At 39.7% G+C, this 24,725-nt stretch overlaps 1 protein-coding gene across 5 annotated transcripts in view; it reads left to right on the forward strand.

Moving 5' to 3' along the window:
• MED12L (mediator complex subunit 12L) overlaps window positions 1-24,725 on the forward strand; it is a 317,533-nt gene that overhangs the window by 146,830 nt on the left and 145,978 nt on the right. The window lies entirely within an intron of this gene.

The following is a 24,725-nucleotide window of genomic DNA, read 5'->3' on the forward strand; positions in this document are numbered from 1 at the left end:
TGGGTCATCCTGGATTTGAACTGCTTTAAAAATTTCATGGAGTCATCTTAAAAACTAAATGTTTAGTTTCATCCTATAGAAAAATATCTTTGAAATTCTAGATTTCATGTGCTTATTTTTTAAAATGTGCTAAAATGATGGCATAACTCTTTAGTAAGTTTGTCTGAGTTCAGTTTATCCTATTTCTTATACCTGCAGAAACCCACTCATCCTCTTTTCTGTTAGCTAAAAATGCTATTGATCGATCCTTCCACCAACCTATTCTGACATTCATCTGTTCATCTCGTCAGTCAGCTGCTGTTGAATGGTTGCCTTCTGCAGGCTGGGTGCTGAGAGGGCCCTGGGGTGTTAACTGAGTTCTTTACCTGTGCTCTTTAATTTTCTTCTCTTTGTTTCTCCCAACTAGATTGGGAGCTGATGAAGGCAGAGCAATATCTTGACAATTTCGTATCTTCAGCACCTACCATTTTTACTCATGGAATTAAAAGAACACAAAAGTAAAGATGTGTTGGTTTCTAAATTTCCTTTTTCTTCTAAGATTTCCTTGTAACACTTGTGTTTCATAAATGAGACTTGTAAATATTGGTAAGGAACAGAATAAAAAGTTAATAGGCTTAGTTTCTTTCTTTCTTTTTGTTTTATTTTTGAAGGCTTATGATTTGTATGTAAAAATGAACTGATTTTATAAATACTCAATTTGATTGCCAGGAATAAGTTTATAGTCTGGTAACTGCTATAACTTGCTCAGATACATAGAAACCTTAAGTCAGATATGTATATTTTAACCAAAACCAGTACTTAGGGCTATGTGGATTATGTTTGGTTCAATTTATGATGGTAATTTTTTAAAAAAATATTTATCTTAAAAAATTTTTTTTGTGGGAGGAAGAGGGAGAGAGATTCTCTGCTTACTTATTTAGAGTGTGAGTGGAGTCTGGGGTGGGGGGAGGGAGAGAGAATCTCAAGCAGACTCTGCGCTGAGTGACAGCCTGATGCAGGGCTTGATCCCTTGACCCTGAGATCATGACCTGAGCTGAAATCACAAGTTGGATGCTTAACCGACTAAGCCACCCAGGCGCCCCAAGATTGATTTATTTGAAAGAGAGAGCGCTCATGAATGTGAGCGTGTGAATGTGTGCTCGCATGAGTTGGGGCGGGTGGTGGGGGTCAGAGGGAGAGAACCTCAGAGAGGCTCCCCACTGAGCATGAATCCAGACTCCTGCCCCCCAATCTCAAACCCTGAGGTCATGACCCAAGCGGAAATCAAGAATTGGAGGCTTAACGAAGTCACTCAGGTACCCCATGATTGAAGTTTTGAAAGGAATGTCTACTATGTGAAAATGCCCAAGGGTAAAAAAATATATATATTTTTAAAGGAACTTGTCCATTTATAACGGTATTCCATTTGTAAGTTGAAGGAAGAACTGAAGGCACTTCAAACCCGAATCTCTAAGTCTATGAGTTCCATACTCTTGGGGAGTTAAAAGGAAAAAGTATTGATGGAATTCATTAGCACAAAGCTAAGGCCTTAGGGAAACTTGGGGTCATGACAGGCATGACATGAGTAATGAGCTAAATATCAGTCTGTTCTAGGGAGACACGGGGGGCATATTCTCATCAACTAGCTAATTTTGGAAATATACCCCTTTTTATTTAAGTTGATCATGTCTATAGTTTTGTACTCTGCCAGAAATCACTGAACTAACTGTCCCAGGAGTCCCCTAGCCCTCCCCACACACATTCTCCACTTGAGGCAATGACAGCATGTAATGTGCATTTTGATGTGGCTTAGACCAGGTCCTGTTTCCAAACACACTATTTTATTTTATTTTTTTTACCTCTGGCCTTTGTCAGGCTAGTATTCCCTCATCCTGAAATGGATCCTATCTTCCATTTCTACCTGTTGAACCCTTGTGTATCCCTTAAAATACAGCTCGGATCCACTGTTCATGGGGCTTTTCCTTATCTTACCACTATATGGCTTAATCTGAATTCTGATTAGGCCACTTCTCAGACCCTGTACTGTGTCACAGATGGTAGTGGTTGTCTCATCTGGTTTTGGGGGAAGGTGAGTTTTTGCTCATGTTCCCTGGGTGTGTTATTTGTGGAGTCACCAGATCTGTCAGCCAGGAGGGCAGGTGATGTTTCTGCAGCTTTTGTCACCTCATATTGCCAAGGCTGTCCAGGCTGTGCTTGGTGCATTATTACCCTTTTGCTTAGCAATCCATAGACAACTTGCTTTCTAAAACTCTAGCTCATTGAAAAAAGAAGGTCTTTTAGGTACAAAGAGGGGACTGTATATAATCAATGAAGACCTCCATTACTTTTCCTTTGTTTTCCCTTAGCTGAAGCAATTTGAACACCATTTTATGTATGTGTGTATTTATATATTTAATTCAAATTAATGTAAAATTTTTATTCAAGTCATGCATTTATGTACTTTAAGAAATCAAATAATTTTATACATCTTATAATGGAAAACAATAGATCCTGCTGTTTCCCTGTGTCCTAGTGGCTACCTTTTTCACATTGTAGCTATTATTTTTAGGTATTAACCCTTGGATTTTTACATAAATGACAGTTCTTGGCTTTTAGTAGCATCTGTTGACTTCTTTGGGTGGAAGATGAAGTTTCAGCTCCCTTATTCTTTAGCACTTCTCCTCACCTAGGTATTATGTTTATAATCTCTGGATAAATCAGTATCACTTATTCATATAATGAGAGTTATGTAAATATCATTTATGGCTGAGGCTCATCACATGCTTTGAAAGGGGTTACAATTCCCCAGCTTGCTCTAGTGACCAGGAGAAACTGTGCCCTGTTGGTCTAATGAGAGCCTCATGGTTCAAGCTGCCCATGTTCCCATTTTCAGTTAATTAAGATATGTAAACATATTATAGAAATGTTAGCTCTCATCACTTGAATGTTAAAATTTGAACCAAACTTTATTCAGTCTAGTTCTTAGCTGCATGTGTATGAATACGTTTAAAAGTATTTTTGCTGGGGCGCCTGGGTGGCTCAGTTGGTTCAGCGTCTGCCTTCAGCTCAGGTCATGATCCCAGGGTCCTGGGATCGAGCCCTGTTGTGGGCTTTCTGCCCAGCGGGGAGCCTGTTTCTCCCTCTCCCTCTGCCTCCCTTGTGCTCTTTCTCTCTCTCTGTCAAATAAATGAATAAAATCTTAAAAAAAAATAAGTGTTTTTGCCAACAGCTGCATTTAGAGAAATATGTAAAGTCCAGGTGTGCATGAATGTATACAGCTTTTGCTGGGGAGATACTTAGTAGCATTGTAGCTCAACAAGAGGGGAAATGTCTGTGGACAAATGCTTGTTCTTAATAATTTTCTGTTACATTGCACTGGAAAGACCTTTTACTAAAGATAAAGACCTTTACTTTATCTATTTTGGGCATTTTGCTCTTGGCAACATTTTTTTAAAAATTAGAGTGAGTGAGCATGAACAGGAGGGGCAGAAGGGGAGAGAGTCTCAAGCAGATTCCTCGCCAAGTGTGGAGCCTGGTGCATGGCTTGATCTCATGACCCTGAGATCATGACCTGAGCCAAAACCAAGAACTGGGTTCTTAACCGTCCGAGCCACTCAGGTGCCCCTTGGCAAGTTATTTAATAGTAATTACTGCTATCTTGGAAAAGTCACATATAGAATATATACACACTTCCAAAGCTATGTTTTTATTTTCTAGTTGAAGCTTATCTGCTGTGGAAAGCCTTAATCAAATTCTTTTCCTTTACTTTGCTGTAGTTTTTTGGTAGTTTTCCTAGAAGGCTTATTTTATATTTGATAAGCAAGGCTCTTGGTTTTATTCATTTAAAAATAGACAATCATTTAGAATGTAAAAGCTTCTGATTCCTAAATAGGAAGGCTGGGGTTTGGCTTGTGGAGCTGAAGAGATTGTTGGGAGACCAAGTTCATGTAAGAAGACACTCTCTGAGGAGAAAACTAACAGACAGTTGAGGGGATGTGGGAGGAAGATAGTGGCTCTCATTTGTTGGTAAAAATGCTATCCTGAAGAGTATCCTAGTCTATCATACTAATTTATAACCCTCATGTGTGGCAGTATGACTTAAATATCTACCTAAACTTGTGTTCGAAAGGGACGGGTGTCTAAATAATGAGCACCCATAGAAAGTCCATGGTGGTTACATAGTGCTTCACGTAAGGATGTGGGGTGTGAGTGCCCGGTGGCTGAGCATCTCTGGCCCAGTGCCTTTCACAGATGTCTGTAACTGAACACATCCCCTTTTCCTGCAGCCTTCCAGTCCTTCCCTAGGGGGTTTCAGTCCGTCAGAGCTGGCCCTTGATGTGAAACCTTTGACCATCTTTGGCTAGCGTTCCATCAATATAAGATAGAAATTACAGCAAATTTGTCCAGCATAGAGACAGAGTCAGAGTTAGGTTAATCTGTGATTCTTTGCACTTTGCCACATAACATATTTAGAAAGTTAAATTTGAGTATACTTGAGAGGTCTGCTTCTGATCAGCTAAGAGACCTTGGGCTAGTTCTGTAATCTCTCTCAATCTAGAGAAAAAGAGTCTAGTGTCCCTTACCTCAAGAAAGTTGTTGGAAAGTTTAAATGAAGTATGTATTTTCTTACTGTAGTGCCCAGCCAAAATAGGTGGTCAGTAAGTGGCAGGGTCTTTTAGTAATATAATCATAGGCTATTTGCCATTTTACAGTTTTCTTGAAAATGTACAGTCATTGAATGTATGGTAGATATGGAAAGCAATACTTTGCAGCTTTAATGAATATTCATTTCTAAGGAAAGATCCAAATTTGAGAGTAGGTTTTTGGTTCAACTGACTGGGTGTGACTAGGAAAGCTCTCTCAGATGACATGACCATATATAACCCTGGGAGAGGTAGTGCTGAATTATAAACATATTCTCGGGAGGAAAGAAGTAGGAGCCTGGTGAGCATACATCTAAGACAGGCACAGCTGATAGAATGCCTCCTGAGTGGGCTAGTCTGTGGCCTGGCTTCCCTGAAGCCCTTGGCAAGGAAGCTCACCCAGTCTCTTTTTTTCTTTCTTTTTCTTTCTTTTTTTTTTTTTAAAGATTTAATTTATTTGATAGAGACAGAGACCACAATCAGGCAGAGAGGCAGGCAGAGAGAGAGGTGGAAGCAGGCTCCCCACTGAGCGGAGAGCCCAATGCGGGGCTCGATCCCAGGACCCTGAGATCATGACCTGAGCGGAAGGCAGAGGCTTAACCCACTGAGCCACAGGTGCCCCTTCTTTCTTTTTCTTAATTGAAGTTTAGTTAACATATGATGTTATATTAATTTCAGTGAACAACATAGTGATTCAACAATCCTATGCATTTCTCAGTGCTCACCATGTTAAGTGTCGTCCCCCTTTGTCTCCATACAGATGTTTTTATAATATTGGCTGTATTCCTGATGCCCTATTTTTCATGACTTATTTTATTTTTCCTTATTTATTTTTGAAGATTTTAAAAATTTATTTGGCAGAGACAGAGCACAAGCAGGGGGAGGGGCAGAGGAGAGGGAGAAGCTGCAGGCTTTCCCCCTTGCCCCCATGAGCAGGGAGCCCTACAACCCAGGACTCTGTCCCAGGACCCTGGGATCGTGACCTGAGCAGAAGGCAGACACTTAATTAACCAACTAAGCCACCCGGGCGCCCCTCTGTGACTTATTTCATAACTGCAAGTTTTCATGTCTTAATCCCCTTCATCTCCTTGCTCTTCACCCTTGTCAACTCCAGAAATTTTTAGTGTTCCACTGTTTTTAATTAAGGTAAACAAAATGTGTGGTCTGAAAGCCTCTTCTTTTCCGGGAATCCCATCAAATTGCTGTCCTGCAGGAAGACTATAACACTTACTATGCTAATGGTTATCTCCTGGTGTCCAGGTGAGTCTCTTTCATTGTAAAGCCCAGGAGAGGCTAAGTAAGAGGAGAGGCAGGAAACATTTTTCCTTAGGTAAGGAAAACAAGAGCTCTTATGGGTGAGTATTTTGTAATTATTTTGTTAATTCAGCTGACTGGTTATAAATCCATTCTGGCTTTTGTGGGAAATGGCTTAGGTATTGTTTGTTTTGTTTTGTTTTAAATGGGCTGGCCATAGCGGAGGAACATAATGTTTGAATTTGCTAAATGATTTCTTGTCATTTGCCAAACCAAATATTACTTATCAATTCCTTGTATGAAGTCTGTGCTGTTTACCAGGAGTTAGGATGCTTACCACTCTATTGGAGGCACTTAGTTTCAAAAAATGAAATAAGCCCGCACATGATAAAACTACTTCTGAAATGGGAGAAATGGTGTGTTTTAAAAAGAAAATGATCGACAGGTTGTAGACCCTTTTGATCTGTTAAGTTTGGAGTGGTTTCTAAGTGACCTTGCTTTGGCGGCATGTTTATGTAGCTTATTTCTCTGTAGCTTTTATTCTACAACTTTAAGCCTTTTTCTACTCTATGCCAATTGCAAAGTTGTATTTAGTTTAAATATTTATAGGATCTTGCCACTGTAAAGTTTTCTTTTAGGCAGTTGGAACATTTTTTGACTTGTAGTCCTGGGAATACGAGAGCCAGCATGTCTGATCAGTTGAGGCTGAGACGGCCTTATTTAGAACACTGGTTTGGGTACGTACTAGCTGTGTAGCTTGGACACATTACTTCACTTCTCTGGGTCTCAGAATTCTCTTCCTTGGAATGATCTATACAAAGGCAATAATAATATTTATTTCAAAATATTTGTTGTATGCCTGGCACATAGAAGAGTAGAATTAATGTTGCCTTCCATAAGTATTATTTCCTTGAGGGAGAATTGAAAAAAAATTTTTTTGAAGGAGACTTGATTTGAGGGAGTGTCTTATTATATATAAAATGTAATGATTGCTTAAAGAACGCATGATTTTGAAGTAGAACTTAACTATGATATTTTTGGTTCTCTGTCTTATCATAATTTTCCTCTGGCCTTTGTTCAGTCTGTTGTGTCATCTGGACCATTTGGCATGAATAAGATTAACACAAATTTCAAATGCCAACTTTCTTTTCTATGCTGTGACATTTTAATGATAACTAATATTTGCTGCTTCCTTTCGCACCTTTCCTCTCCAATTTGCTTTAAGCATTTTGTATGCAGACACATGTTTTGGTCTCAAGTTCAGTTTTTCTGCCATGAAGTCAATTCTATTTATTTTTTTATAAATCAAAGTTAGTGAAGGTGCAGACTGATTATACTGTTCCAATCTGTGAGTCTTTGTGGTGCTCTGATGCATTTATGGGCCAACCTTTTGGGAGGCATTATCAGTTAGAGGTGCAAAGTGGGAGTTCCTATACTGCTTAAGACCACCCTGAGGTGGGTGAGAAAGATCTGGAAGTTTCAGGGTACCTAGCTTGGACATATAATGAGAATTTTCATTTTCTGAGATGTTGCTGGAGGAGTGACTAGTCATCTTCAGAGCTGTGATACTTCCTGAGGAACTTGGGGAAATTTTTATTTCCACCTTTGTTCACTTGAGATCTAGCATCAAAAACTGATGAGCTTCGGTGTTTTTAGAGTCTTTTGGGACAAGTGTTTGGATCTGCCCCCTGCAAGGTAGAGAAGATGTGGCCATGGAGCTCTGGAGTCCGGTAGGTGTGTGCTGTTCTTCCCCTTTGCCACCTGTGAGACGCTGCTGATAATGGCACCTCCCTGACAGGGTTGCTGAGTGACTTGGCGAAATGATACATATGGAATGCACAGTGTATGTCGCTAGGTGTAGCTAATAAAGTCTAGTAGTATTTTTGCTGATTTTTTTTTTTTTTCAAATTGAGGTAATTGTGTTCTCCTCAACCCCACCCCTCCTTAGTAGGCATATTTTAGAAACAGATACTAGCATTTTGATTCCTGGGGCATCCATCTGTGTTCTGTAGTTGTGTTATCATTTAGAGATTGTGCAAATAGGACCTGAACACTTCACGTCCATGGTAAGGATTGGGGGGTTTTGGGGGAAGGGTGGACAAAAGTGGGCAGAGAGTGAGGATGGAGATGATGCTGTGATGATAAGCTTTTTACTCATATACTCAATGGCTCAGTTAATGCCTCAGGGTTTTTTGTTTGGTTGGTTGTTTCGTTTTTTTATTCTTTTTAAGTGGGCTCTGCACTCAAGGGAGGATTCGAACTCAGGACCCTGAGACGAAGAGTCCCGTGTTCCACTGACTGAGCCAGCCAGGTGCCCCTCCTCTCCCCATTGCCTCAGTTTTGTTTTTTTTTTTTTAAGATTTTATTTATTTATTTGACAGAGATCACAAGTAGGCAGAGAGGCAGGCAGAGAGAGAGGAAGGGAAGCAGGCTCCCTGCTGAGCAGAGAGCCCGATGCGGGACTCGATCCCAGGACCCTGAGATCATGACCTGAGCCGAAGGCAGCGGCTTAACCCACTGAGCCACCCAGGCGCCCCATTGCCTCAGTTTTAATGAGCATATTGAGTTATCTAGGATCCTTTCCTCCTTAAAATTTTAACTTTTTTTTTTTTTTGGCGGTTCTTGTGTCTTTCTAAAATGTTTGTGCAGACTTAGTTTCTAGCAACATGTTCTAAAACTGTGTATGTGTGAGTAGTTTTTTGTTTTGTTTTGAGCAACTGACTACAGTTTTTTCTTTTGAAATCTTAAATAGAGTCCTCGTGGATAAAATAAATGGAAGTATATCTCTGCATGTAGACATGGGGGTCGGAGTTAGCCTACCTATTCCTTCTCTACCATTGCCCCCACAATATGTCTGTGATTCACTATGGTTAAGGAATGCAGTTTGAAAACCATATCATTTTAGAAGATATATTTATTGTAGAGTAAGCCCACCCATAAGTTGCAACTGTGGGTTTCCTAGATATTTTAGTAATTCAGAACCAGTGAATTGAAGCCAGGGCACTTGGTGATGTGCCATGAACATCGGGCTTTCCTTCAGAAGTAGGTTCTCCTTTTGACCTGTGATAGGGTTTTCTTATTACCTTTAAGATTTAAGGTGAAACTTTCTGACCTGAAGTATATCATTTTAGGAAATACTTTTGAAGAGGTTTCATTTACCAAAGACCTCTGGCTTAGCCAAAACAGATTTGGTTGTGGTGATCTTATAATTCATTATTTAAGTTGGGACCCTTTTGAGAGTGAAACTGTTAATTATAATACATTGGGTCTGCGGGAGTGAACTAGGGCTGCCCTAGACAAACCAGTACATATGTTATCCTAAGACAGTCATACTTCAGATAGAATAGAATCAATCAATTAATTTTTAATGTAGGCTCTCCACCCAATGTGGAGTCCAGTGACATGGGGCTTGAACTCACAACACTGCACTCAAGACCTGAGCACCTGGGTGGCTCAGTGGGTTAAGCCTCTGCCTTCGGCTCAGGTCATGATCCCAGGATCCTAAGATTGAGCCCTGCATTGAGCTCTCTGCTCAACAGGGAGCCTGCCACCACCACCCCGCCCCCCGGCCCCCTGCCTGCCTCTCTGCCTACTTGTGATCTCTCTCTCTCTCTGTCAAATAAATAAATAAAATCTTAAAAAAAAAAAAAAAAAAAAGACCTGAGCTGAAATCAAGAGTCACTTAACCAACTAAGGCACCTTGGTACCCCTAGACAGAATAGAAATTTTGAATACCTAAAATCTTTGGAAGGCTGGGACTTACCTGAAATCTTAAAATGAGCCTCAAGACAAACAGGTTCTACCCTGTCCCTCTTTGCAGAGGATGCTGCCGTGGGAGAGGATTGGCATCTGCTATGAGCCAACTAATTGATCATCATCTATGTATAAATACTCTGCACTAGTCTTTAGGAGGATTCTTTCACCAACCACTGAAAAGAACACATTGTTTTTCCAAACAAAAGTTTAAAGAGTCTCGCCTTACAGTTTAGGCTCATTACATTCTTTTTCGGCTCTGTTTTTTTCTCTAGTTCTGATTCCTTCCTGATTCTGACAGCGTTAATCCATCCTGTTCTCTCCCTTCTGTAATCCCTATGTTTTAATTCCAAATTATTTGGAATCAAATCCCTTTTTTGTTGTGATAAATATTACAGATTTGTATATACTCTAGAAGGGGACCTTGGGGCATTTTCTATTTTTTGGCCAACTACAGCATTTAGCTAACTGCCAGGGATGTAGTGGATCCTCACTGTATTGATGAGGGCTTATGGCTAGGGAGGTCGTTGGCAGGGTTGGGGTAGCAGAGTAGGAGCGTGCTTTAGTCGTAAAAAGAATGAGGACCATTCAAATTTAATGGACATGGTGTTTGAACATGGAAAGAGGAGCCAGAAGGTCATCTTGCCTAAAATAAACTTATGTTACCTCTTATTTACTTCTTCACTAACCTCTACAAATAGTTTTTTTTTTTTTTTTAAAGATTTTATTTATTTATTTGACAGAGAGAGATCACAAGTAGGCAGAGAGGCAGGCAGAGAAAGAGAGGGAAGCAGGCTCTCCGCCGAGGAAAGAGCCCGATGCGGGGCTCGATCCCAGGATCCAGAGATCATGACCCGAGCCGAAGGCAGAGGCTTAACCCACTGAGCCACCCAGGTGCCCCTCTACAAATACTTTTAAAACTAGCTTTTAATGACTATTTACCTAAGTACAACTCATACTGGCTTTTGTTCCATGATGATCACTGTCCCGAGTATGTAGGGGTTAGAACCTAATCCTAGAAACGTAATAAACTTCTTATTTGTGTAAATGACTGTAGACATTTTTTTGTATGCACATTCCCATCTCTGTTGTGGTTATACTCACATTAAATTATACTCAAAGCTAAGATATCTACAGCATACTCAATCTTGACCTTTATCCTGACAGCAACACATCCATGATGCTGGCTTTCTGCTATTCATCTCTGTAGACTGAGGTCTTTGAGGTGTTGGAAGTATCTCAGCCCTTGCATTCTATGTGTTTCAGGTCAAGCTCCCTATGTGTTGATAGGGATCTGCATGACCTTGGTTTTGATTCTTTTAGGGGTAGCATCTAGAGTCTTCAGAGCCATGTTTGTTTACGCATTTAATTCTGAAATGAGAGAGGTGGAATTTTCTAAACCGTGTTACACTTTTTCTCATCCTCATTTGAAAATATTTGTGTATAATAAGAAAGATTAAGGAGATATTTTGCATGTATGAATGTTGAAGATACCAAAAAAAAAAGGGCAGAGGTAGTAGTGATGATGGTAGTGTATTGGCAGACACCCTTTTATACAAATAACAAAACTAGTTTCTCATCTACCTAATTGGCTATAAAGAATTTGATAAATTCTTGCCAGATTGAATTAAAATGTTAGTCAAGCCATAGCTTACCTAGAAATATGAGGTGGAAGGGTTGGTGGTAAGGAAGCCAAATGGAATGGCCACTGCCTGGTAGGCAGCTCACTGGGATATAATGGAGAAATGGCCGTTAGTTTTCTTACATCACTTCTGTTAGGGAGGTTGGTTGCTTATCCTTAGGTTAAATCCCGAATGTCCACATAATTCCTTAAATTACTGGTTCTTAAAGTATCATTCCTGGGCCCGGACTGGAGGCATCAGCATTGTCTGGGAACTCACTAGAAATGGAAATTCTCAGGAATGACCCCAGACTCCCACATCTTAAAACCCAGGGGTACACGTGTTAGAAGGCATGCTGAAGTTTGAGAATCACTACTAAACCAACAATTTGTAGTAGCTGGAGGTTGTGAGGACCTTTCATAATTTGTTAAAAGCCAAAAGGTACAAACACATTTTATACAAGAGTGGGAGATTGAGAAGTCCCTGATTAAGTACTCTGATATAAAGTAAGGATTTTAATTTTCAGAATATCCTGAATTAATTAATTAATTTTCAGAATATCCTTCTAGAATTATTAGATTCTAAGTCCTACACCAGTGATTGTTTTGTTTTGAGAATTTGATGATAATTTTTCTGCAGTAGCATGTGTAGCCTTGTCTGTGGTTTCCCTTTAGTTTTCTTCATGGAAATGTCACAGCCTGAAATTTCCAGACGTCAGTTCTGGGCTCTGTGATAAATGGCAGCATGGTCCCTGCAGCATCCTGATGCCTGCAGGCTTAGCCAGAGACTTGATGTGGTAGAGGTTCTGATAATTCCCCCACCCAGTCAGAAGGGTAGGAAGGGAATCCAGTGAAGACTAATTCTTCAAGTTGTTTGCTTTAAACAGCTTAATTAAAAAAAAAATTATTAAGGCATACAGAGGCAAATTAGAAAATGTACAAAAGTGAAAAAAAGAAAGATCGTTGAAATTTATCCTTGGGTAACCAGTTATTTTGTTGTAAATGGTAAAATGAGAGGAAAAGAAGCGTCAGTTGGTAACTCTGAACCAAGAAGGGAATTTGTCTCCTACTTTGGTGCTATAATAATAGTAGCAATACTAATAATACCTAATATTTGTTGAGTTTTTATGACATACCAGATATTTTTCTCAATTCCTTATTTATGTTAGCTCATTAAAACCTGATAAGTAGTGTGTGAATTAAGTGTTCCCTGATAAGACAAGGACAGTGAGGCACAGAGTGGTTAAGCATTGTGCCCAAGGTCACACAGCTGGTAAGGATTTAAGTTGCAGCAGGGCGATGCCATAGTTTTAGTCTTAAACATGTCCCTTCTGGTCATCTAGAAAACACTGATCAGAAAACACTGTTGTGACTATTACTGGGTGGTGGGGTTTGAGAGAAGACCCAGGCATAAAGGCGTTAGGTTGACGGATGAGGAGTTGGGCATTTTTGCTGGGTCAAGTGGGCACAGAGATGGGTCAGGATCTCCAGAGTGTGTATAAGTCCTAGGCTTTTAGGACAACCTCATAACCTTTTAGCAGATCTGGATGGCTAATTATCAGCTTCACCTGGAAATCCCTCCCATTCCATTGTCATCAACATGTGGAGCTGCTGAAAGAATGCCTGCGGATTGGAACCCACCCAGCTTGCCTTGAAATGATGGGCATCTATTTAAACAGTACATTCTCTTGAGGCGCTGGGGTGGCTCAGTCAGTTGAGTGTCTGACTCTTGATTGCAGCTCAGGTCATGATCTCAGGGTGGTAAGATCGAGCCTTGCATTGGGCTCCTCACTCTGCTTGAGTTTCTCTCCCTCAGTGCCCCTAGTGCCATCCCCCTTGTGAGTGCTCTTTCTTTCTCAAATCATCTTTTTTTTTTTTTTTTAAATAAACATTACATTCTCTGTGAACATTCACAAAGAGCTTGAACCTTCACAATTTGCTATAGTGAGGGCCAACAGCATCATCGGTCACTGAGCCTTTAAATAATACTTGTTTGTAAAGCTGCCTCGTACTTTTATCTTGAGTTTACTGCCAGTTTGGGTCATGTTGACTTTTCAAAATGTCATAAACTTTGCATGTTTCATCATTTATTTAATTTTCCTTAAAATTATTTCCCAGAACACTAAGTGGAAATTTTATTTTTTTGATGTCATTTGAAAGAGAGAATCCATGAGTGCGTTGATTTAATACATGCAGTGAATAAGGACTCAACTCTAAGAAATAATTTAGAGGCCAAGATTGTGAACTACAGAGTAGGAATTCTTGGATTCAAATCTGGCCTCCCCCACTTACAAGCTGAGTCTGGATAAAATTCTCTGATTTATTAAATGAGAATAAATCTCTGTATCCCATTGGATTATTGTAAGAATTCAGTGAAGTATAATACTCTCAAAGCCTAATCTGTGGGAAACAATAAATGTTAATAATTATTAGATACTAGAAAGGCAGGTAACGATGGACAGAAGTTGAGATCTCTTGCCACTGCTCCCAAGCCCTTCCCACTCCAGTATATCTAGGTGACTTCCCATGTCGGTTTTTATATCTCTACCTTTTTCTTTGGAATAGTTGCACACAATCCTACTGAAGGAAAGAATCATGTAACCATTTCCTGATTGATGGATGTTTTGATTATTTCATATTTTCCTCATGATTATAAACATCTCATACCTTATTTCCTTGCTCCCTCCTTCTTTCCCCTTAAAACTTTGAAGGTTGTGTTTTGAGGTTTGTCTTCAGTTCCACTACTATAATTGTTTCCATTATTTTGCTAACATTTGTTTGATGGGGTATCAGGGAGGGTTTGGGTTCACTTGGTGTAAAATTAAATAATCATTGTGTACACTGTCCTATGTTTTAAAGAACTGAACACTTCATGAGGGTAGGAGGGTTGCGTTTTAGCAGAGAAGAAAGAGGAAGCCGTCCAAGCACTCTTACCGAAAACTTCTTATGGCCAATCTCTCAGAAATTCAAACCTAAATTCATTAGTTGGTATGTAATTGTATAAAGTGCTCATAACCCAGTATCGAGAGTTTTCTCATTTATATTCAGTGGAATGCCTTTTCCCCGAAATTATTCCTGCTCAAATTGCCTGTTTATTTTTTAAAAAAAACTTCTCTCCATTCATAGTCACTGCTGGGAAGCAGGAGTCTCTTACATGGCCTTCTCCATACCTCTCTCCCCATACCATCCCCATGATCTCTTCTCCAGCTAAGTGCAAGAGGGACCTCTGAGAACACAAGTTGTGTGTTGGTGCTCCTTTGCTCAAACTACCCAAGGAAGTGGGGTGAGAGAGTGTTTCCCACCATAGTAAAATCCAGGCTTTGATCATGGCCCGAATGGGCCTCTTTTGTCTGGCTGACACCTGCCTTGTACCTGTTCCTTGACTGTATCTCCTGGCTTCCCTGCCTCCTCCTGTTGGAGCTGCATTGATCTTGCTGTTGCTGGTCTCCCTCCAACATGTCAACCCATCTTGTAGTCTTTGCATATGCTTTTCCTCCCTCTTTGTCTTCCTCATTTCATTCAGGTCTGTGTTCTGGTTTCTTATCATCATTGTGATCACTCCTGATTGCCCCATCCATTGGGCATTCTACCTTATGGCCAGCCCCCGTTCTTCTCAGTGGTCCTTCACTGGAAGATTCCTTTGCTGTGTTATTTGTTTAGTGTATGTCTTTCCCCAGGATTATGAGCTCCTGAAGTTAGGCTCTTTGTCTCATTCAGTGCTGTGTCTCCAACAGCTGGACTTGTGCCTGGCACAAGGGAAGTACTCAATAAATATTTGTTAAACTAAGGAAGGAAGGAATAGAGGGAGGGAAGCTGCTTGTAGAGTATAATGTATGATGGTCTATTTTGAGACTTAAATCTGAATATTGATCACAGAAACCAAGAGTTAATCTAACTTTGTAAAGAATTCAGAGAAACTCTCAGTCACTCAGCTAATTTTCAGAGCACTGACGTGTAGTTTCTGAGAATTTTTCAAAAATCCAAATGTACCATGGATTGATTTCTTACCTTGAGCATCACTATTTTCTATTTTTAAATTGCATTTCTGTTTTTATATCTTTTATCATGAAAACACTTCTGAATCTTCTTTGTCACCTCAGATGCCCACTTGCAGATGATTTCCTTCTGTCCCTAATCCTCCTTCAAATCAGTGATGGGAGTTGTACCGTATTCCCAGGATTCCCCATCCCGAGGAAAGTAGGAAGTGTACGGCTGGCTCATCATAAGAACATCACTCTGTATGAGGATGAGTATGGCCAGTAGTTTCAAACCTCTTCCTGACTGGCTTCTGGGTGGGGCTCAAGAGCTTTCCAGGGGGAGTGTTTTAGGGGGGCAGAGGGGGTAAGCTCCCCTCAGCCTCATCAAGACTATTTCTGCTTCTGCGTTGGATGTATTAGTGTTCCCTCAAAGATTTTGTTTGACTAGAAGTTCCTTCTGACAAGTAACAGTCATAACAACTCTGATCTGGAGGGGTCTCTGACCTTTCCAGAGGATTATGGGAGGGGTTGGAACAAGGCCTCGTGTCCCTGAGAATTGAGTCTCAGGCAAAGGCAGGAGCATCTGTCCTGGATGAGTCCGACTAGTTCTGGTCCAAGGGGACATTTGATGGTCTGTGCCTTGCACTTCATTACAGGAGTTCTAGAGCCCCTGCCATGGGTTTACTTGGCAGCATACACAGGTGCCTTTGGCTTTGATGCCGTCTTATGTTGCTCTCTTTCAGTTCCTTCTTTCTCCTTAGTGCTTCTGTTTGTGGTGAAACACAGCTGTGGAAACTTCATGCTAATGGCAGCTCCTGGCACAGTGAGTTTGGGGTAGCCTCATCTGATTTCTGTTAAATAATTAGATTTCTTTTCACGGTCTCAGTTTTTGAGGCACACAGAGGCCTCTGTTAAAATGAGAACAAGAACTTGTCAAAGTTAAAATGCAAACAAATTTGTGAATGTGTCTGGAAATCACAAACAGAAGTAACTTTTAGGCTCATATTCACATTAGCAGCCCAAATGGAAAGCAGTGTGTTGTTGAGTGAATGAACTTAATATTAAACACGGCTTGCCTAGACTTTAGATATTATTAAAATCATATTTGCAAAATACAGTTGTATAATAGTAGAGTCCTTTTTGAGGGGTTATATTTTTTGACTTTCACATTATCTTAGCTGTAGGAGATGAGGTGGGGTAGTGTGCTGCATGTTATTTTCTTGGACTATTCTCTTAATGTTCTAACACCTTGAAGATGTTAAGTAAATGAAGGGAGTGCATGAGTAAGTGATATGAACAAGTAAGTATAAAGGAGCTCCAGCCCTAGGAGAAAAGCTTTGGGACTTGGTGGCTTAGCACATGGGAAAAATAAAGCATGTATGCTGGGGGATTTGGCTGCTCGTTAAGAAGAAAGTCAAGAGTGAGAAGGAATTCTGTAGACATTCTGTGAAAGAAAAGCTCTCTCCTCCGAGGGAGGAAGTGGTGTGTGCTCAGTCCTCATGCGCCTTAGGATTCTGTAACTTCTGTAAACTTCCTTCTGACTCGAAGTCAGCACAGTCTCTCACGTGGTGCTCACAGTGTGATTTAAAATGGATTTTAGGGAAAGTTAAGATTTACTTCATAGCTAGCATTAGTGAATTATATCAGTGCTGTAAAGTACTAGAGAACTCATCTAGTTAAATACGGTCTGGGCAGCTCATTCTAGAGTGTCTTTTTTGAGTGTTAGAGTTTCTTACATTCTTTAAATGAAAAGTTTATTTTGGCTGTTATTGGAGCCATTAAGTAAACACTTCATGGAATATATGGCTTAACATAATATTCCTTACTGGGAAGGTGTTTTTGGTTTTTTGTTTGTGTTCTTGCTGCTTTTATTGTTTCGACCTTCAGCTGTGGAAAGGAGTCTACATTTAGGAAGGCATAAAAATAATGGAGTGCTATTAAGGGAATGGCGGTAATTGAAATACTTGATGAGAAAGGGAATTTAAATGCATAACTTCACCACATGCAAGTAGCTAGACATGAAAACTCCTTTTCTGTTCAAAAAGAAACAATACCAGATTTACGTGGTACTTTCCTTTCTTGCCTTTCACCCAAAATTCTAAGCAACTATTGTTGATAGTTTTCTTTTTTTTTTTTCCCATTTATTTTAAAGATTTTATTTATTGATTTGAGAGAGAGACATCGAGAGAGGGAATACAAGCAGGCTTCCCGCAGAGCAGGGAGCCCAGCGTGGGGCTGGATCCCAGGACTCTGGGATCTTGAGCTGAGCCGAACGAAGGCAGACGCCCAATGACCAAGCAGCCCAGGCCCTCCTGCTGATAGTTCTCTAAGCAATGTTAGCTTGGGAACCTTGGGCCGTCATTAAAAATAGAGGACGTGCAAGTAATAAATGAGTGCCTAGGCTCCTGTGTACATGCACAGAGTTTTCCTGTGCAAGTTCCTCAGTTGTAGTGTGGAAACTTCAGCACCAAGGCAGGTGAGAAGAAATGAGACTTGCTGAACAGCAAGTTTGCATGTTTGCTCGATATTACCAAGGAAGCAGCTGCCACAGTACAGCTCTTCCAAGTGGTCTCTTCGAATTTTAGCACTTAGGGTGTTATATTGGCTGCATTGCTAAGTACTGACAAAATGCTTTGTGGTCCTCGTTAATCTGTTAACTTCTCCAAGCCTAATACATGGAAAAGAACTCTTCTTAATCTTGTGTTTTCTTATTGAAGTCTCAAGCAGTAGCTTGAAATGCTTTATTTTAAGATGCATTAAGTAACAGCCTTTATCTGAAGAGCAGGAATTATTCTCTTTATGATTTGAGTTGACATGTGTTCTAGAAGAAATATTAGTAAAACATTTCTAAAAGTCCTCTGAATTCTACAAAATAATGTGTGTGTTTTAGGCTATAGAAAATATGTCCCCTGAGAGTAATATTTTTGACATTTATTATTCCTTTTAAAGTCAGTTTTCAACAGGGCTGCTGGGAATCACTTGACTGATTTTATGGAGCCCAGTTCATTAAAAAGAGTTCAGTCTATAGTAATGACATTGTAATTGTTCTAATGTATATTCAGAGAGGGAGAAAATAACCGTAAGTAAACTGTTCTCTGTTTCCCATGCTGGGTTAAACTGCTGTTCATAAAGAAATGGAAACTTTGGATTATCCCTGCCCTAGTCAAAAGCTTATCATAAGGCAGAGCCAGAACATTTGGATATTCTGTTTTTCTCTATTGGGTCACAATTCCTGTTAGTAGGTTTTTTATCCAGGATGTCCCTGAGACTGAGCATAGGCCTTTATAACAGGCTTTCAAAATACATTTCTCTCAACCTCTGTGGGTATTTATAAATGAGTCAGCAATGCTTTTAGGTCACTTCCTCTTTACAGAGCTCTATTACCAGATGAAATAAGGAATCAAAGGAGCAATTCCAGATGGATTATATATCTGATTGTAAAACTGAAACCCCAACTTCTAGAGGAAAACAGAATATGCTCACAACCTTGGATGGGCAATAATTTATTAGGATACAGAATGCACTAACCATAAAATAGAAAGTTAATAAGTTGTACCTTATCAAAATTTTAGACTTCCATTTTTCATTAGATTACCATTAAGAAAATGAAAGGTAAGCCATAGATGGGGAGGACAAATTCACAATACATACCTATGTTAAAGGACTCAGAGTATTTAAATAATTTTCATAACTTATTTAAAAAATGGCCAAAAGACTTGAAGAAGCAGTTCGCAAAAGAAGGTACTTGACCAGGGAACATATGAAAAGATGTTCAACATCATGAGTCATCAGGGAAGTGCAAATTGAAATGATGAGGTAATATTTCACACCCATTAAAATGGCAAAAAACAAAACAAAACAAAAAAAACCACCCAACAACAACCGCAAAAACCCACCCCCCAGAATTCCCACAACAACAGAAAGCCACAGATACCAAGAAAACTGATAATACTAACCATTTACAAGGAATTGGAATAGTTAGTACTTCCATAATTTTTAGTTGGAGTGGAAAGTAGAAAGTCTGCTTTAGAAAGCAGTTTGGTAACTTGTAATCAAGTTAACATACAGCTAATGAGGTAGTAATTTAATTCCTTACCTGTTTAGCTAAGAGAAATGAAAGCATATGTCCCTAAAAAGAAGGTTCACAGCAACTCTGTTTTTAACAGGGGAAAATTGGGAATGACCCAAATGTCCATCAGAGGATTAAAATGGATAAGGAAATTGTGGTATACTTGTAGAATACTGCTTAGTGATCAAGGGGAATGATATGTGCCAACAGTATGATCTCAATAATCTCAAAATGTGAAACTAAGCAAAAGAAGTCAGATACAAAAGTGGTGTGTAATGTGTGATTCTATTTAAATACAATTCTACTACAGGTAAAACTAAGTTCTAGTGGCAGAAATGGGGCAAGTGGACACCTGTGAGTGGAAAGGAGAGTGTAAGGGAACTTTTGTGATGGAAATACAGTAATTGGGGTGGTGTTTATTTGGTGCCAAAACCCATTGAATTTACATTTCAGATCTGCTTTCCATTTTTTCCTATGTAGCTTACACTCAAACCTAAATTAAGTGGGGGGAAAAAAAATCAATGATGTGAAACTTGCACTTAGAGCAGTAAGGCTGTTAAATGCATGTTGTAAACTATGGGTACATGGTGTAGAGTATTAGAAAGATGGCAGGGAGTGTGCTCCACAAGAGCTCTCAGAAAAAAGGTCAACAGGAAAGGCTGTGTGGGCAAGAGATGGTTTATATTATGTTTTGAAGATGGAAATTGATAAATGTAGAGATTGGTCATTGGAGGAAAATATTTCCAAATAGAATCAAGATCTCTCCGGTCAAGGGATCAAGGCAAGAATAAAGGAAGACATATTTAAGGGTCAGTAAACATATTAATTGAAGTTGTTTCCATACTCAGTATATCCCTTCCCACCCCTCTATTGGTGTGTCAGTTTCCTTTTTTAAGACGAGGCCTAATTTTGTTTCTTCATTCCACCGGCTGCTTCAGTACACAGTGCTCTTTCCTTCTTGTGAGCTCCTATTTTAACTCCACAGTGCAGCACATCATTTTTCCCAGATTATAGCCTACATGCTAAGTGGCTCTCTTCTCAGGAATTACCTCCTGAGGGAAGATAGCTTTTCTTCCACTGCCCTAAGTGAAATGCTGAATCGACAGTCAAATGCTGGTTAGGGTTCTTTGGATAGAGGTTTAATAGCTGTGCAGCAGAGGACATGGGCTGGAATGTAGATTTGCTACATTATGTGTGTATTGTAGGTTTTTATATATATGAGTGGCTCTAGTTTTTGATTGTTGACTATATATCAGGTAGTATAACAACTATAGTAGTGCTTCTCAGGTAGGTATTTTAACAGATAAGTAAAACTGAGCAAACAGAGTTTAAGTGGCAAGCTAGACTCTGAATATGTCCCTTTGGCTTCTATTGTCTCATAGTCATCAAACCAGTGTACTATGTTACTGAGAAATAAGATATGATGTTGATGACATCAGTGAACATTGATTATACTCTGATGTCATGACAGTCTTTGTTTGGGTACTTTATGCATATGAATTAATTTAATTTCCATGATCAGTTAGGAAACTGAGTCATAGAGGCATTGAATAACTTTATCAAGGTGATATCAGAGTAAGTGGTGTGAAGTTAAGATTTGAAACCATATAGTTGGATTCCAGAATGCTGCTCTTTGCTCTTTCCTGTTGTGCTCCATTCCTTGGCTTTGTAGGTTTGAGGACTAGCTGTCTCCCTTAGTGAAAGCACAGCATGCATCTTTTCTTAGGCAGGAGTGGACTTAGGAGTCCTCAGGAGTGGACTTAGATAATAATTAGTGAAGCAGAATGTTGTTTCCATGGTATAGTTCGTTAAGATCCTCCTTACCGCCGTCTATCCACTGAACATTTGTTGACAAACTTCACTGTTTTATTTCCTTGCTAGGCTAAGACAGACTCCATTCTTTTGAAGGCTTAAGAATGTAGGTGTCATGCTTGGTTTCCAGCCGAGTCTGGAGTTGAGATCAAAACAGACCCTCCAGAATGACCTTTCACTGTAGCTCCTGTGTGTGGGTTTCAGGCTTATCTCCTCCCAGGATTGTAAGAGGGTTTACAAGGACCTGCTGGGAAAGTCTGTGCTGTGTGCTGGCATCCCTAACTCCAAGACCATTGCCTGCAACAGTGACTCAGGGGAACCACTGATGTGCAAAGGTACCCTGCAAGACCTGGTGTTCTAGGGAACTTTCCCTTGTGGCCAGTCCAATGACTCAAGCATCTGTACCCAAGTCTGCAAATATATCAGCTGGATAAATGAAACCATGAGGAAGCATCATCACTGACCTCTGCATACCTCCCATCTCTCCATCCATATGCCCCGAACAAGAAATTCACAGAAATAAGGACATGATGAACTCTAGTCATATTTGACTTTACCTTTACTCAAAGACATATCAAAATCTCAACAATGCGCCATGTGTGTAAACCAATGAAACTAGCAAAGACCTAAAATCAACCATGAAACACAAAACCTCAGTGCTGGTAAGGATGCAGTGAGACCATCACTCTCAACTCGTGAAACTATAAATTATGCAGTTTAAAAAAAAAAAGATTTATTTATTTGAGAGAGAGAGAGAAAGAGAGAGTTGCGGACTCCCCATCAAGTGTGGAGCCTGATGGAGGGCTTGATCCCATGACTCTGAGATCATGACCTGAGCTGAAATAAACAGCTGGATGTTTAACCGACAAAGCTACCCATGCACCCCATGTGGAGTTTTTATGATAGGGCAGTTTGGTAAGGTGAATTGAGACCCTTATTTACCACTGTTGATCCTGTGGTTCTAGTTTAGGAAGATACTACTAAGAACGAACAAAAACCCAAAGTGCAGAGCTAGGTTTGAATTCATCAGAACATTATTTATCACAGCAAAAACAATGGCAACATTGAATGTGTCTCTCAAATTAGTGGATTATTTAGTAAATAAAGGCTTGTTTGGGACAAGGATATTAGGGAGCTGTTAAGGACAATAACTTTGCAGAATTTTTAGTGTTATGCAAGAATGTTTATGTTATATGATGAACGTGAAAAAAGAATGAGACAAACATATGTATGGGGCTTTACCCGTGTAAAATGAAATTTTCACAGAACAAAATCCGAAAAGACACGTAAGAATCTAGGTCTGAGTTTTTTAATTTTGTTTTGTGTTTTGTTTTGTTTTGTTTTTAGTCAATGGCTTCCCAAGTGTTTAAAAATTCTCATACTACTTGAAATAAATGAAGAAACTGGACATTACTGGCAATATGCTAATGTTATGGTTTTTTACGAAAATTAGCAGACCCATACTCAGAAAAATAACAGCGTCTTGCCACAACCCCAAAAGATTAGGCAGTAAGTGTGCATTAAGTATTTTAACCTAAAATGATGTTTTAAGGGAGAGGTCCTTTTCTGAAAATAATTCTTTGTTTCCCTTTTTTGTTGTTCACCAAACTACCTGTCTCAGTGGCATGGTGAAGGGGCCTGCTGCTGTGTTTTGACTCTTCATAGATTCAGTGAAAACGAGACAGCTAATCTTACATTTTAAGTTTTCTTTTTATCTCAGGACATATCCTCTCTCTTCCTTTTTTCACTTCTATAAAAATGGTGGGTGCAGAGATGTTTGGAGTAGGGAAAGAGGCAGTGAGGTCCTTGTGCAGAAACATAGGTAGGCAGTTTCAGGGGCAGGAAAGAGAGAATATTAATTACGGCCAACTCCTGGGATTTTTAACTGAATTTTGCATTGTTTTCCTTATCCTTTTTTTTTGGTCATCAGTACACGTGGAGTTATCAGTCAGCTTCTAACAAGATTAGGTCATGGATTCAGATCAAGTTCATAAATGTTGTTTGGCTTCTGATAAGATTAGCTCCCTTTCAAATCTTTATAAAGAATATAAAAAAAAATCTAGTACATTAAAGTATGCCCAGAGATTGTTGCCATAACTGAGTAAGTATCATTTCTTTGGTGAAAGATTGAAGTTGTCAAGGCTTGTCTTTGTGCCTGTTAGAATGTAAGCCTCATGAGGTCAGGGAGTCTGCTGCCTGTCAAGTTACCCCTAGCATCTAGAATCATGGAGGGAAGCACATGGTGTGGCATCAGTGTTTGCTAAATGAATGGATGACTGAAATTTTTCTAGAACGAGAAGATTTCATTTACCCTCTGTAGCAGGATGGAAGCATTCCTTAGATGAACTCATCTATCAGCCATTGACCTTAGGGCTAAACTCACTGGAAAGATCCTGCAAGCAGTGAGTGAGTCCTGCTTTCCGGCCAGATATCTCTCCCACAGTAAAAGAAAACTTGACATGTTACAAGTCGGCTTGGTGTGAATTGTCGCTATAGTCCAGGGACGAGATAAAAATCAGTGTGTGTCATCCTAGAAAACTAAGACTCAAATTCTTTGTCCTGGTGACCACACCAAAGTGCACAATCTCCTGTGGGTCAAGCCTGAGCAGCCAAATAGCTGATCCTTTTCTCTTTGAGATGTATGTAATCCAGTAGAAGCCATCATCCTTCTGTGATTATTTTCTCATCTGAGAGATGAAGGGTCAGAACATCGTGTCGGAGGCCCTCGATGCTTTTCAGAAACAGCAGATGGAAGAGTTGAATAAAAAACCCCAGCTATATAATTTAGGCTGTGTGAAGGCAAAGGATTTCAAAGGAATCAAAAATTGGTCAGATCCAAAAGCATATGACCAACATTTAACTTTGCCTTTAAAAGGACAGTGGAGTGGGAAGCTTTGTGGCAAACTTGGTTTTTCTGGGAATTAATGTAGCTGAATTATTACTATAAAAATAAGGCTAGTAAATAACCTACTAGGCTTGTCGTTTTCGACGGTGCTAGTTAGGGGAAGAAAAGTGACTGCAGAGGAGCCAGAGTATTTAGCTAAAAAGATTTTAAAGATATGCTAGAGGAGACTTGATCCTGTACTCAGGAAGCTTGACTTTTTATGTAATGTTGTGGGTGATTTTTTTTGTAAAGATAGTATACCTCTACTGAAATTGATTTCTCTAGCCTTGTCCCCTTGGCTTTCATGAGGCAATGCATTTTTCAGCGTTCAGGGACACTTGTGGGTGTAGTACTAGAATGTAGCAACAGAATAAAGCTAATTTGAAGTCCCAAGTAGTAAATAGAGCCCGGCCGATGAATCCCCTTTGTAGTATTTAATCTTAAATGTAAGAATGACTATGTAACTTACTGTCCAAAGCAGGACATTTCTGAAGCAGGAAGTAGGGGTGGGATATTATTTTTAGTTATGCCTGACCCTGTCCCAGGGCGTACGGGTCATTTTACCAGTGGAATTCAAAGTTGAATGTGCAGCAAATCACCTAGAGGACTTGTTAAAACACAGATTGCCAAGCTCCACTCCCAAAGTTTCATACTTAAGTAGTTCTGGGGTCAAAGAACTTGTCTAACAAATTCACTGATGATGTTGATGAATCTTGTCTGGGGGGACTACACT

The sequence above is a fragment of the Lontra canadensis genome, unplaced genomic scaffold (genome assembly GCF_010015895.1).
Source record: "Lontra canadensis isolate GAN:19392208 unplaced genomic scaffold, GSC_riverotter_1.0 scaffold6, whole genome shotgun sequence".
NCBI lineage: Eukaryota > Metazoa > Chordata > Mammalia > Carnivora > Mustelidae > Lontra > Lontra canadensis.